The 12,462-nt window shown below is 44.5% G+C and overlaps 1 pseudogene; it reads right to left on the bottom strand.

Annotated features, from left to right (window-relative positions):
• Positions 1-5,373: 5,373 nt before the first annotated feature.
• Positions 5,374-9,284, bottom strand: LOC117025550 (frizzled-5-like; annotated as a pseudogene).
• Positions 9,285-12,462: the final 3,178 nt, after the last annotated feature.

Genomic DNA, 12,462 nt, shown 5'->3' on the forward strand with positions numbered 1-12,462 from the left:
CTAAGACGACAACCTAGGGCCCAATGTTTCTGCTTAAAGAGAAATTTCTTCCATGCTGTATCCGATTCCGCCTCGCCCTTTCTTTCACATTTCCTCTTAATTTGGTTCCTATGCCCACATATTTTTGAAATCCAGCAGCACTGAATCCTGATTCTATAACAGCTTATTTCTTGGTTCATTTCTTGGTTTAGTTTCCCTATGTCTATAAATACGCTATTCCTTGATTTTAAAAAATGCCGAAGCCAGTGTTTACCAGAAAAGAATTCACTCTGTATTCAGGTTATGTGGTATTTTTGGAAATGTTTCGCTATGTCATGTGGGTTCGCTAAAATCTTTCATCACCCATGCTTTCTCCCTAACCACATCTAAAATGACTAGACTGTTCCCTCACCCAGAAGCTGCATTCTTGAGTACTGAGTGGTGGACACAACCACTTGACAGCTGCCAGAGAAACATCCCAGGTAAGTGTTAGTTTCGATGCAGAATCTATAGCTTACACCCAGCATCTCTCAGCAAGTTAAGGATTAGATCACCTACAGTCTTAGCCACTTCCCGACCTGGTCCTGGCCTGCACCAGCAAACAATACAAAGGTGTCAGAGCCCTTCAGCAAAGCCTGTTCCCCTCATGCATAAGCGCAGTGTCTTTGGTTTCTGAGGCAATTTCCAATCAACTATTTCACATGGGTTTGGCAGGTAAAAGAATACGTAATGTGAGATGAATTTTTAAGAATACCAGTTTGTGGTTTAGGATCTCTAGGGTGCAGAAAGAACTAAGAAAGTGAAATAGGGGCAGCGGGATGGCTCAGTTGGTTAGAGCGCGTGCTCTCAACAACAAGGATGCCGGTTCAAATGGCGAACTGGACTTGGAGCTGATGGGTCCTGGAAAAAACACGCCGTTCCCCAATAAAGTCCCAGAAATACACACTGTTCCCCAATAAAGTCCCGGAAATACACACTGTTCCCCAATAAAGTCTTATTCCCCTTCCCCAATAAAATTTTTTAAAAAAAGAAAGTGAAATAGTTGAGAAATTAAGAGAAACCCAGAGTCAAATGACAAAAGGTTAACAATCATTTTTAAAAAGGAACAGGTTAGGTGATTATTGTAACTGCTGGGAAGGGAGCTGAGTCATTTGAACGCTTAGAGAGAGAAATTCAGTGATTAGTATCAGAACCTAAGGTCCTGAGGAAGATATCAATAGTATTTACTTCAAGACCTCCAAGGATTCTGCTAGCATTTTCTTAACACACCTATGACTTCATCTTACCTGTCTCAATTCTACTAACCTTTACCTTTAACCTCTCAAATGGTAGCCCCTTTAGCTCCTCAGCGTGGGAAATGATTCTTCCAAAGGCAGAGCTTTGGTGTGTGGTCCACCTCCCACTGCCGTTTAGGGCTGTCCCTCATTTGGCTCGGTAACCAAGTCACCCGCACCAAACCCGTATCAAAAGTCACTAGATCTCTCATGTCTATAATATATATTATGTAAATACACATCCACAACACATACATACAGTTTGTAACAACATGAAGTAATATTGCCTTAAAATGATGTACCACAGACAGCATCCAGGCTGAAACAAATCCTGTAATTGTCATCAAGCTGCTAGAAGCTTTGAGAGTTCTGAGTCCGGTTGCTTAGTGACTTACATCCTGCTTACCCCTCACTCTGCTTTAACATCTTGGTAGTTTTTTCTTTCAGAACCACCCTCCCCCATTCAGGCGCACTTCTTTCCCAGGATCATTTGATTGGACTTTGAAGGCAAGAAAGGGGCTGCAGAGAGAGCAGGGCATTCTCAGCCACTGTGCCTCACACCAGCCCAGATTTGTGATGTGATCCGTCCTGTTTGCCACAACCGATGTTAGAAAGCAGTTATTCAGGGCCGGCCAGATGGCTCAGTTGGTTGGAGCGCGTCCTCTCAACCATAAGGTTGCCGGTCCCACAAGGGATGGTGGGCTGCACGCCTACAACTAACAATGGCAACTAGACCTGGAGCTGAGCTGCGCCCTCCACAATTAAGATTAAAAGGACAACAACTTGACTTGGAAAAAGTCCTGGAAGTACACACTCTTCCCCAATAAAGTCCTGTTCCCCTTCCCCAATAAAATCTTTAAAAAAAAGAAAAAGAAAAAGAAAAAGAAAGAAAGAAAGAAAGAAAGAAAGAAAGAAAGAAAGAAAGAAAGAAAGAAAGAAAGAAAGAAAGAAAGAAAGAAAAAGAGAAAAGAAAGAAAGAAAGCAGTTATTCAAAGCTTTTTCCCTCTGAGCCCTTGGGTCTTTCTGGAGCACAAAAGTGAAAGAAGCCTCCTTTGCAGGGGTAGCAGTTCATTAAAATATACAACTACATCTCCTAGCTCTGAGGGTCCCATTCTGTACTTGAGAGTGCAGGTCACGGATGCCGTTATTATGGTTCCAGGTGGGATCCGTGAGATTTTCTCCTGGCAGCTGGTGTCAGGATTGTGTAGCAGTGGCCCAGGAGGAAACAGCCTAATGAATACCAACTTGGAAACAGTGTTGTCGGCGCATTATTTAAGCTTGTACATGTGCACAGTTACAGACAACACACACACACAGGCCCGTCATGTGAAATTATAACAAAGGTTTGCGAAGATAAACCAATAAGGCACCAAGAAAAATTATTTTCAGCCCATTTAGATAACTTCAAAATGTGAGGAGGGAAATAATAGAAATTAAAAAGACTTCCTAAGGTCATGTCAACTGACTTACGAAGAAGTCACATTAGTTCCATTAGACAACCATCTAAGTATTCACCGCCTAATCTATAAAGTAAGACATTGCTTAAAATTGAACTGTGAAAGGAACAGCCCAGAAGCTGCCTATGTGAGACTAAGCCAAGGAGAGCAGGGTTGAGAACAGAGACTGAAAACAGAGGCAGCTCTGAAAGTAGACCCCCAAAATTATTGCCTATATGGCCTCTCCATGGCTTAGTATCCTTTGTGTTAGCTGTCTTACTTTTTTAAGTAAATTGGTTGTTCTTTTTAGCTTTGACATGTTGCAAAAATGAAAAAATAATTTTTTAAAATGAATTTAAATCCACTTTCATCCACTCATCCCACAACTTTTAGATACACTGTGTGCCATTTCTAGGTTCCCCCACAAAGAAAAAGACGGAAGGGGGACAATCCATATTAGGCACAATGAACGAAGGCAGAACAATCTATGTACATTCTGGGAAGCTATACTAAATGAGGGAAGAGATCAAGGTGATCAGAAAAGATCCTCATTTGAAAAATTGGAGAGGATTTGGCCCTCAGATGGGGAACTATTTAAAGTTTTAAGAAGAAGCTTCTGAATAAGCACAGGAATCAGATGTGCAGAGTTCTCTAGGCCATGTGTACCAGGTTTTGTCAACTCCACTGAAATTTTTATTTTGATTCTGAAGATGAGTGTAAGATCAGTGCATTTTTATAACCATGAACAGCGTCTGAGAGTCCTTAAAACTGTGATACCAAGCTTCTCCCCACAGCAGTGTTTAAATTCACTATGGGAACGATGCATTTGTTTACGCTATATCCATGAAGGAAAAAATTGACCTGGGCTTAAATCTTTTCCAACTTTGGTATAAATGAAGCACAAATGCCTAGACATGTTTTCCTAGGGAGGCATTCTCAAATATTTAATTGCTTTTCCTATTTTAGCTTCCTAAATTTAGTCCCCACTCAACCCTCGTCATTGGTATTTGCTGGCCATAGCACTGTCACCCCTTTCCCCAGTAATGACCTCATACTCTTCAGGAATGAATGGTTAAACAGATTAGGAAAGCAAACACAATTTTCTAATAGTAAAGAAGTGTGTGTGTGTGTGTGTGTGTGTGTGTGTGAGTGCACACGCGCGCATGCACGCTCATCAATATATAAATCACTATATAAGCTTTTTCAGAAAAAGAGGAAGGAAAAATATACTGAGATGGTGGTGGGGGAAACAGTTTTCCTCCTGGTACAGCAGTTAACTGACCCATACTTGAACATACTGACGCAAGTGTGTTATGGGTCGCATGTGTTTTCTGAGACTGCAGAGAGCAATGTCTTGCTGCTTTTGAAATATCTGGCTATACACTAGTCCAACGCAAAAGACACTTATTGGCGTCCCTCCTCAATGCCAATGTTTGTTCACAGGTAACCAGCTCAACATCTTATCCAAGAGTGGGTGTGATTTCTAATCACCGCTCTCCAGTAGAGGAGGAATAAGAAAAGTGAAAAGACTGTTTCAAATGATAAAGGAGGTAGGATGGAGGTGGAGCAGGTAAATGTTGGAAATTGAATTAATGCAGGTATATCCATTTTCATCCTTAAATCTAGAAAGCAACCCCCTTTAGCAACTATCACTAAGTACTTCCTTCCAGAAGAAAGGAGTGGGTTTACTTTTACCAAAATTATAAAACAAATTGTTTTGTAAAAACAACTGGGATCATTGAAGCCTATCAAGTACCATCCACTCCTCTGGCACAGACCTGCCACCTTATCCGTCTAGAACTCAAGCTTAACCAATTGCCATCTCCTAGGTCCTCACTACTCCAAATATTTATACCGGATGCTACCGTGCTACCTCTAACTCATTCAAAACGCTGGTGCTGTTAAGAATGAGAATTACACGTGCTACAGAAAAGAAACTACAGCTCGCTAAACAAAGCTAGAATGTACACAAAATCGCTCGTCACTCCCTAACCTTGTCACTTTCGGGAGGTCCTAACCACATTATTTGCTCCCCTCTCCTTGGTGTGACTTGTGAAGTCTCACCTCAGGTAGGATTATAAGCCGGAACAAACACCTCGGACAGTTGAATCAGTGGAAGGAGAAACAAGCTGAAAAAGCACACCTGTCAACTTCCCAGTCATAGCGATCCAAAATTTCACTGGTCACATTTTTTTTTTTTTTAAAGACACAAGTACAGGAAATATTTTTTTCCAATTCAGACCACACAGTTCAGGAACCTAAACCAAGTGGAACTTCATTATAATGCCAACCTTAGAATTGTAAAGCAAAGGTAAATTTTGTTGCCTAAATGCACCAAAGTTAAAAATTAAGAAAAATACATATAAATTAAAAACAGCATTCCCCTAAAGAAGGTAGTAAGCAATGCAAAACAGAATAAATGTGAGCTGAGCCCCTTTGAGAAGTCCTGGAACAGCTACTCCTTTGCAAGCCTCCTTTTCCCCTCTCTCCAAGTTGCCCCTGGGTGGGGGGTGGGGGTGTCAGCACCGTGAAGGTAAATGGAAGTGACTCTGTCAAAACTCCCAAACAAAACCATCTCCGTACCTTGCTCCAGGCCCATCGCTCCACCACCCCTCCGACGCGTGTGACAGGGTCGCCACTTGTGGTAGGCAGCTGCAGCCGTCCCTGGTGGCCCCGTCCTGCCGTCAGCACTGTACCCACCTCAGCACAGTCCCGGCAGCCCTGGCACGGTCGCTCTTGTGGCCTGACTGCCGGAGGCAGCAGCAGCGGCTAGTGAAGGACCGTCAGACTCCACAGTCTTGCCGGACCAAATCCAGACGCCACGTAATGCCCACCAGGAGGCACATGAAGTACCTGAGCACGAGCACCCAGTCAGTACTCCGGCGTGGTGCGAGATTGGCCGGCGTCCCGTGGGACACGTGCAGGTGAGCGCAGCCTCCCAGCTCTCGCGATGGCGTTGCTCTTACAGGTAGCAGGCCACCACGACGCTGGCGGGCGCTGTGAGGAGCAGCATGAAGATGCCCATGCGGATCATGAGTTTCTCCACTTTGTCTGTCTTGGTGCCACCCTGCTTGATGACACTGAGGATGCGCAAGAGCGATGTGAAGCCCGCCAGAACGAAGAGCATGCCCAGCAGCGGGTAGAGCACCAGAGGGCCCAGTGCGAGACCGCGCAGGGAGTTCAGGTTCTGGTTGCCCACGTAGCAGATGCCAGCCACCGGGTCCTCATCCATGGAGCTCAGTGCCAGCGCCGTGATGGACCTGACGCTGGGGATGAGCCACGTGGCCCAGTGCAAGTACTGCGCATAGCCTGCGATGGCCTCTTTGCCCTACTTCATGCCAGCCGCCAAGAACCAGGTGAGCGACAGGATGACCCACCACATGGAGCCGGCCATGCCGAAGAAGTAGACCAACAGGAAGACAACAGTGCACAGCGCAGGGCCTGTTGTCTCCTAGGGAATGTGGCTGTGCTTGCGGCTGCAGGCGACTCTGGCATGACCCACGACCAGGTGCACCAAGAAGCCCAGTGACACGCACAAGTAGCAGGCTGAAAGGAAGATGATGGGGCGCTCAGTGGAGCAGGAGTGTTCCGTGTCTATTAGGAAGGTGGCCACCCGGCTGTAGGTGGAGACCAAGCAGAGCACAGACAGTAGGCCCATCCAGAAGGTGGTGAACATACGCTCACTCATCCGGGCTGAAGGAGGACTGGTAGCAGGGAACCGCGCAGTTGGGTACCTGGCCCGTCAGCACCTTGCTGTAGATGAGGTACGACTCCTTCAGGATGGGCACGAAGGTTTGGGGGCACTTGTACACCGATGGGCTCCTGGCGGTGGCGCGCTCGCTCCCCAGCCCAGGACCTGGCGGGTTGGGGGTGGGGTGGGGTGGGCTTGGCAGGAGCCTTGGGGGTGCAGTGGTGTCCTCGCTGCCGTTGTAATCCATGCACAGGACCTCTGCGTCGCGGCCCAGCACCGGAGGCCGTCGCAGCTCATGCGCTTGGACCAGGTGAAGCCCTGCTGGAGCACGAACAGGGCACCGCGGCCTTGGCGCCCTCGCACACCCAGCGTGCGGCAGGACCGCAGGAGCTCGAGATAGTGGGCTGGCCGATGGGCGTATACATTGAGCACAGGAAAAAGCACAGCTCGGGAGAGCAGTGGATCTCCACCAGCGGTGCACCTCCAGGCCCGCCTCGTCCTCCGCGTAATGGTTGAACTGGTTGGGCTCGTGCGGCAGGTTGTATCCGATGCCGCGGCACACAGGTACTGTGACTTCCTGGCACACCTGGGCCTGGGAGGCGGCCACCGCCGGGCCTGCCAGCTGCGTCCAGAGCAGCAGCAGCAGCAGCAGCAGCAGCGAGGGCGGCGCCCACGGGTCAGGCCACGCCCGGCGTCCTTACTCCCCTCGCCTCCCTCACTCCGCGCTAGGCCGACGCAAGCAGGGGAAACCGGGGCCGTTGCTTCCCTCTCCGCCGAATTGTGTGTGGCGTACGGGCTGGCAACCTGTTGGCTGCTTTGCCTCTTCAAGAAATCTGCCCCAAGAGCAACTGTTTCGGGAAAGCGCTGCCTCCCTCGGCAGGCTGCGCTCAGCTCTTCGCCGGACAGGGCTGGGGAGGGGCAGTTAAGACTCCAATTCCAGGGAAAGGACTCTTTAAACCAGAAGCTGGGGGAGAAGAAAAATTGTAACCTCTGCTAATTAGAGGGGCGTCAACGGCTTCGTCCGCGCAAGCGGTCTCCAAATGTCTAGATTAGCCTCTCCCTTCTCTCCCCTCCACCTCCTCTAACCAATCTATTGACTCCCGGCCCTGTCCCCGCCTCCTTTTCCACTGTGCCCTCCAGACTAGCCCCCTAGGTCAGAGCGCCACGGGGGCAGAGGGCCAAGGAGAAGAACGGAGAGAAGGGAAGGCGCGGGCTCTCATCTCCGCGGATCCCGAAGGAAGCAGGTAGTACAGAGCCAGCCTGAGTCCCCCGCCCTGGGACAATGCTTAGAGCCAAGGGACTTAGAGCCAAGCTGGCTCTCCTGGTCGGCTCCACCCCTATGCCCAGGCTGGCGTTGAACGATGCTCAGCCGCGGCGGTGGCGACCGTGGCAGACTGACGGCCGCGGTCTGACCGCCCCTCCTGCCTAGCGGAGTCACCTGCTGCTTAAGCCCGTCGGAGGCCGGGACACTGCCCCTTAGCGCGGGGGCTCCGTTTGTGGGCTGCTCCTCCGAGCTCGCCGCGCCTCCCCACTGCCTGCCCGCAGGTTCGGCCAATCCTCGCGGCGGGCCGCCGAGGAATACAGGCCAATCGCGGGCCGGGAAGCAATGGAGACCGGGCGAATGCTAATCACAGCTTCTTGAGACCCGGGGCGGGAAACCCTAGCTAGAAGTCCCAAAGAGTTCTCTGCTGCGCCCACTCACTTCCCTGTAGTGTTCTAGTTTACGAACCTTTGCTCTTAGGGCCCTTACCATTTCTCTTCTCTGCAGCTAATAATCCTTACAAGAGTTCAGCGCAGTTACAATAATCACCTATCACCTAACCTGTTCCTTTTTAAAAAGATTGTTAACCTTTTGTCATCTGACTCTGGATTCCTCTTAATTTCTAAACTATTTCACTTTCTTAGTTCTTTCTGCACCCTAGATCCTAAACCACAAACTAGTATTCTTCAAATTCATTTCACATTACATGTTCTCTTATCTGCCAAACCCATTTGAAATAGTTGAGTGGAAATTGCCTCAGAAACCAGAGAGACTGCTAGTGCACTAGGGGAATAGCCACCCAAGAGAATCTTGAGTACCCGGTGAGCAACCTCTTGGGCTCTTATGCTATCAAGCAAGATGATTGACCATTTCCACTTTGTAAGTCTAGAATGTCACACTGTTTTCATATGTGTAGGTTCTTTGGTATTTTATCTTTGAAACAAGTATAGTTTCACTGTCTTTAGCTTATACTGAGGTTTATAGGTCTCCTGTGGAAAGCTAAGGTTAGTGTAAAATCTACCCTGTATTAAATCACAAAGGAAAAACGACCTGCCTTAGCCTTTTGGAATGATTCATGAGTCCATGCTTTGCTCTTTTATTACTACATATCATAACTTTTATTAGTGCTTCCATTAATATTGTCAGTCATGAGCCATAAATTCGACTCAGTATATCCACCGGCTTTGATAAAACTCTTTCTGAATCACTGGTTTTTCTGTAAATCATATAAAACATTTTTTGTAGAAGAGTGGCAATTCACTTGGCTTTGGTTTAGCACTCAACATTTTTTAAGTGTAGAATCATAGCTGCTCAGAACTGCAGGAGGTCTCAGAAGTCATCTTTGCTCACTTTCTCTGAGTGGAGTGTAGGCAATCTGTACATTTAGTGAAAGAATGAATCTTCTCCGTGACATCATATTGATAGTAAACTTATTACCTCACAACATACAGGGTTTTGTTTTGTTTTTGCTGTTGGTTTTCTTTGCTTTTGAGACAAATTCTAATTATCAGAAATTCGCCTTAGGATTTGTGTGTGTGTGTTTCCCTTTGAGGCCCACAGAATTAGCCTAATATGACAGGTATAAAACTTCTCACTTTCAGATTACCACAGGTTTCCGGGGACTTCTCTTGTTCAGGCTTCATGTCCTCAGTTCTGTTCAAGTTTCTTCATGTGTCGTAAATTCCACAGCCACCCCTTACTTGACACCTTGAATTTGGCCATGTTCCTCGTCTCACTGGGGACAGTTGCTCATAGTACTACAAATTGACCAGCACTTCTGTTTTCTGGCCCCCATTTTTTCATCTTATTCATAGTGATATCTCAGGAGACTGTCAAATTATTTGCTGGAGTCCAAATACAGTACCTAATTTCAAGGCCTTTGCCTGACCAAGACCAAAAGAAGGAAATGAGTTGCACAGGAAATGAGTTGAGAAGTGCAGAGGGGAAGAATTTATTTTTATTTAATGCTCTTAAATATTGTTTGAATTTTTTATAATAACCAATCATTTTTACAAATTAAAAAGAAAAGAACACTTTAGTGGGAAAGTATAGTGTACACTGTTGTGTTCTGTTTTTCTATTTATTTTAAAGTGGACTTTCTAAGACCACTAGCCTGGGAGACAGAAAACATGTGTTCCAATGTCAGTTCTGACATTAACCAATTTAGATGCAGCAATATACTTATCCAAGAGGAAAGCGTTATTTTATTGCTTTTTAAATTACCCAAATCATCTGAAAATATTTATAAATTACAAAAGAACATATACGAGGTCAGACAGTTAAGTTCACGAACTTAACTGTCTGACCTTGTATGTCATATATAAAAATTTTGTATCATAATATAATGAATCTCCATGAACCCGCTATTCAGTACAAAACCTTCCACCTTAACAAAAACCTACATGTGCCTCCTCTTCCCATCCATGTAAACATTGGCCAGTTTTGCATTTATCATCCTCTCACTTTAAAAAAAATACATAGTTTGACATATGCCTAAGCAACACATTGTTTTGTTTTTGAGCTTATAGATATGGTATCATACAGTATGAGTCTTCTGGGAATTTCTTTTCACTCAGAATTATGTTCCTAAGATTCATCCATGTGTGGGACTGTAGTTCATTGATTTTTACTGCTGTATAATATTTCATTGACTAGAATATACCAAAATTCATGTGTTTCCCATCAGTGGATTTGGGGGATATTTCCAGTAGTTTGTTATTACAGGAAGGACTACTGTAAGCATACCAGTACATGTACAAGTTTCTCCAGGATTTATATCTAAGAGTGGAATTTTAGACCACAGGGTATGTCAAAGCATAATTTTACAAGAAACTACCAAATTGGTTTTGAAAGTGAGTTATAAATTTACACACGCATTATAATATACGTTCACCTTGATCCATTCTCATCCTTGTCTTTGTTAAATTTTTAACCTAAGGGATATAAAATATTATCTCAATGTACACTTCATTTGCATTTTCTTGATTACTAAGGACGTTGAGCACTTACGTATATACAATTTGGCCACATGTGTTTTTCTTCTGTAAAGCACCTGTTCATAGCTGCACACCCACCGCCTTACATTGTAGGCACTCCAAAATGAATGAATTCCCATATAGCAAAATAAGACCTAAGGAGATAGACCAGTTAAGAAAGATGTTTAACCACATCGGGAATAATAGGTCCTGCTTCCCTTACATTGTAGTTCAATAATTTTTATTATGTAGCCAGTTTAATACAACTGTTGGATAACTGATTCTTTTGCATAACTGATTTTTTTATTTAAAAAAGGGGTTCATATAATTATCTTACAGATAATTTTGCATACGGTATTAGTTATCTTTGGAGAGTAGGTACCCTGCTTCTATTATTTAGTTTTAACAGCAATAGAGGAGTTCTGAATTTTGTTCCAGTAGCTGAACAATGTAAACAGTAGTACTGTTTTCAAAATATTAAGCATTTTTCAGAAAAACATGAAATACTGGATCTAATTCTAACAAATTAGCAGTATTTTTTCTACCAGAAAATGGCTACTATGAGTAAACAGTATAAAATTACATCCACAAAACTAAGTACAAGAAAAAGTATAAACAGCTATTCCTGTCACTGTTGTGTACTAATACCTATAAACAGATGTATCATGAGGCACCAAATTTATGAAAAATTAGTAGAAGCTTAATATTGAGAAGATTCTGTTTATTCATTATCTTAAGCTTTATTTAAAAATTTTCTACATCTTTCCGAATTAAAAATAATTATAGTTTTAGCTGATAGGTGTTCACAGAAGCATGATTTTAAAACCAGCTTTCTCAAAGGAGTCCGGGTAAGTAAAGAAGTCACTGGCAGCAAAAAAGCTCAAATAGGAATTTTACTTCTATGTCTTTTCCAGCATTTCTTCTGAGGAAGCCATGGAGGTGTGTTGCTCGTATCTCCCTTCAGAAAGGAATTTACCAGTTAGCTGTAAAGAGCGAATTAGCCGACAAGCTCCATCTGTTGGTGCCATCAGGCTCTGCTTCAGCTTACTAGCCATACTCTTCTTCCAGGACAGGCCCTAGCCAGTGACTGAGAATGGTGAGTGTACTGTCCATTTCTGACCCAAGTGGGGAACAATCTTTGCTCAAGACCTTCATTATGTTCGCCAGAACTGTCAGAACAGCAGCACGGTCTGAGGCTCTCCCTCCCTGCCCAATACTGACTGCTTCCTCCCCAATTCATCTCTAAATTTCATTCCAGTTATCCCTCAATAAACCTTTTGCCCCACAGTCCTAACTCTCCCAGCATCTGCTTCCCGGAGTACCCAACCGACACTTTTCTGTGGCAAAGGCTTTAATTAAAACACTAGGTGGCAGCATTTCTTTTTACTGACCTGCAAACACACACACACACACACACACACACACACACACACACACACACACACACACACACTCACTCACTCACTCACTCACTAGCATGTAGATAGCCCAAGTCCTCTACAGGAAAAAACTATTGGTTTATCTTTTAATCAAACCTTGGGTTGACAGAGTAGTGATTGAACTTAAGAGAGTATAAAAGCATTTCCATCATATAAAACCTTGGATTTGAAAAATGTATCAATAGCTTGAAAATGCTTTACATAAAAAAAAATTTACCTGTGCCAGTAATCAATGTAGAAAGCTTCATGGTATCATTAGTTTATAATACTGATACTAATGGCTATCATTTATTGAGTACTTACTATATGACAGGAAATGTGCTAAGTATTTTACATACATTATTCCATTTAGTTCTAGAGGCTGCTATCTAAACGATATTAATTCACAAAATTAGTTAATTGCTCTT

This window comes from Rhinolophus ferrumequinum, chromosome 8 (assembly GCF_004115265.2).
Source record: "Rhinolophus ferrumequinum isolate MPI-CBG mRhiFer1 chromosome 8, mRhiFer1_v1.p, whole genome shotgun sequence".
NCBI classification, from domain to species: domain Eukaryota; kingdom Metazoa; phylum Chordata; class Mammalia; order Chiroptera; family Rhinolophidae; genus Rhinolophus; species Rhinolophus ferrumequinum.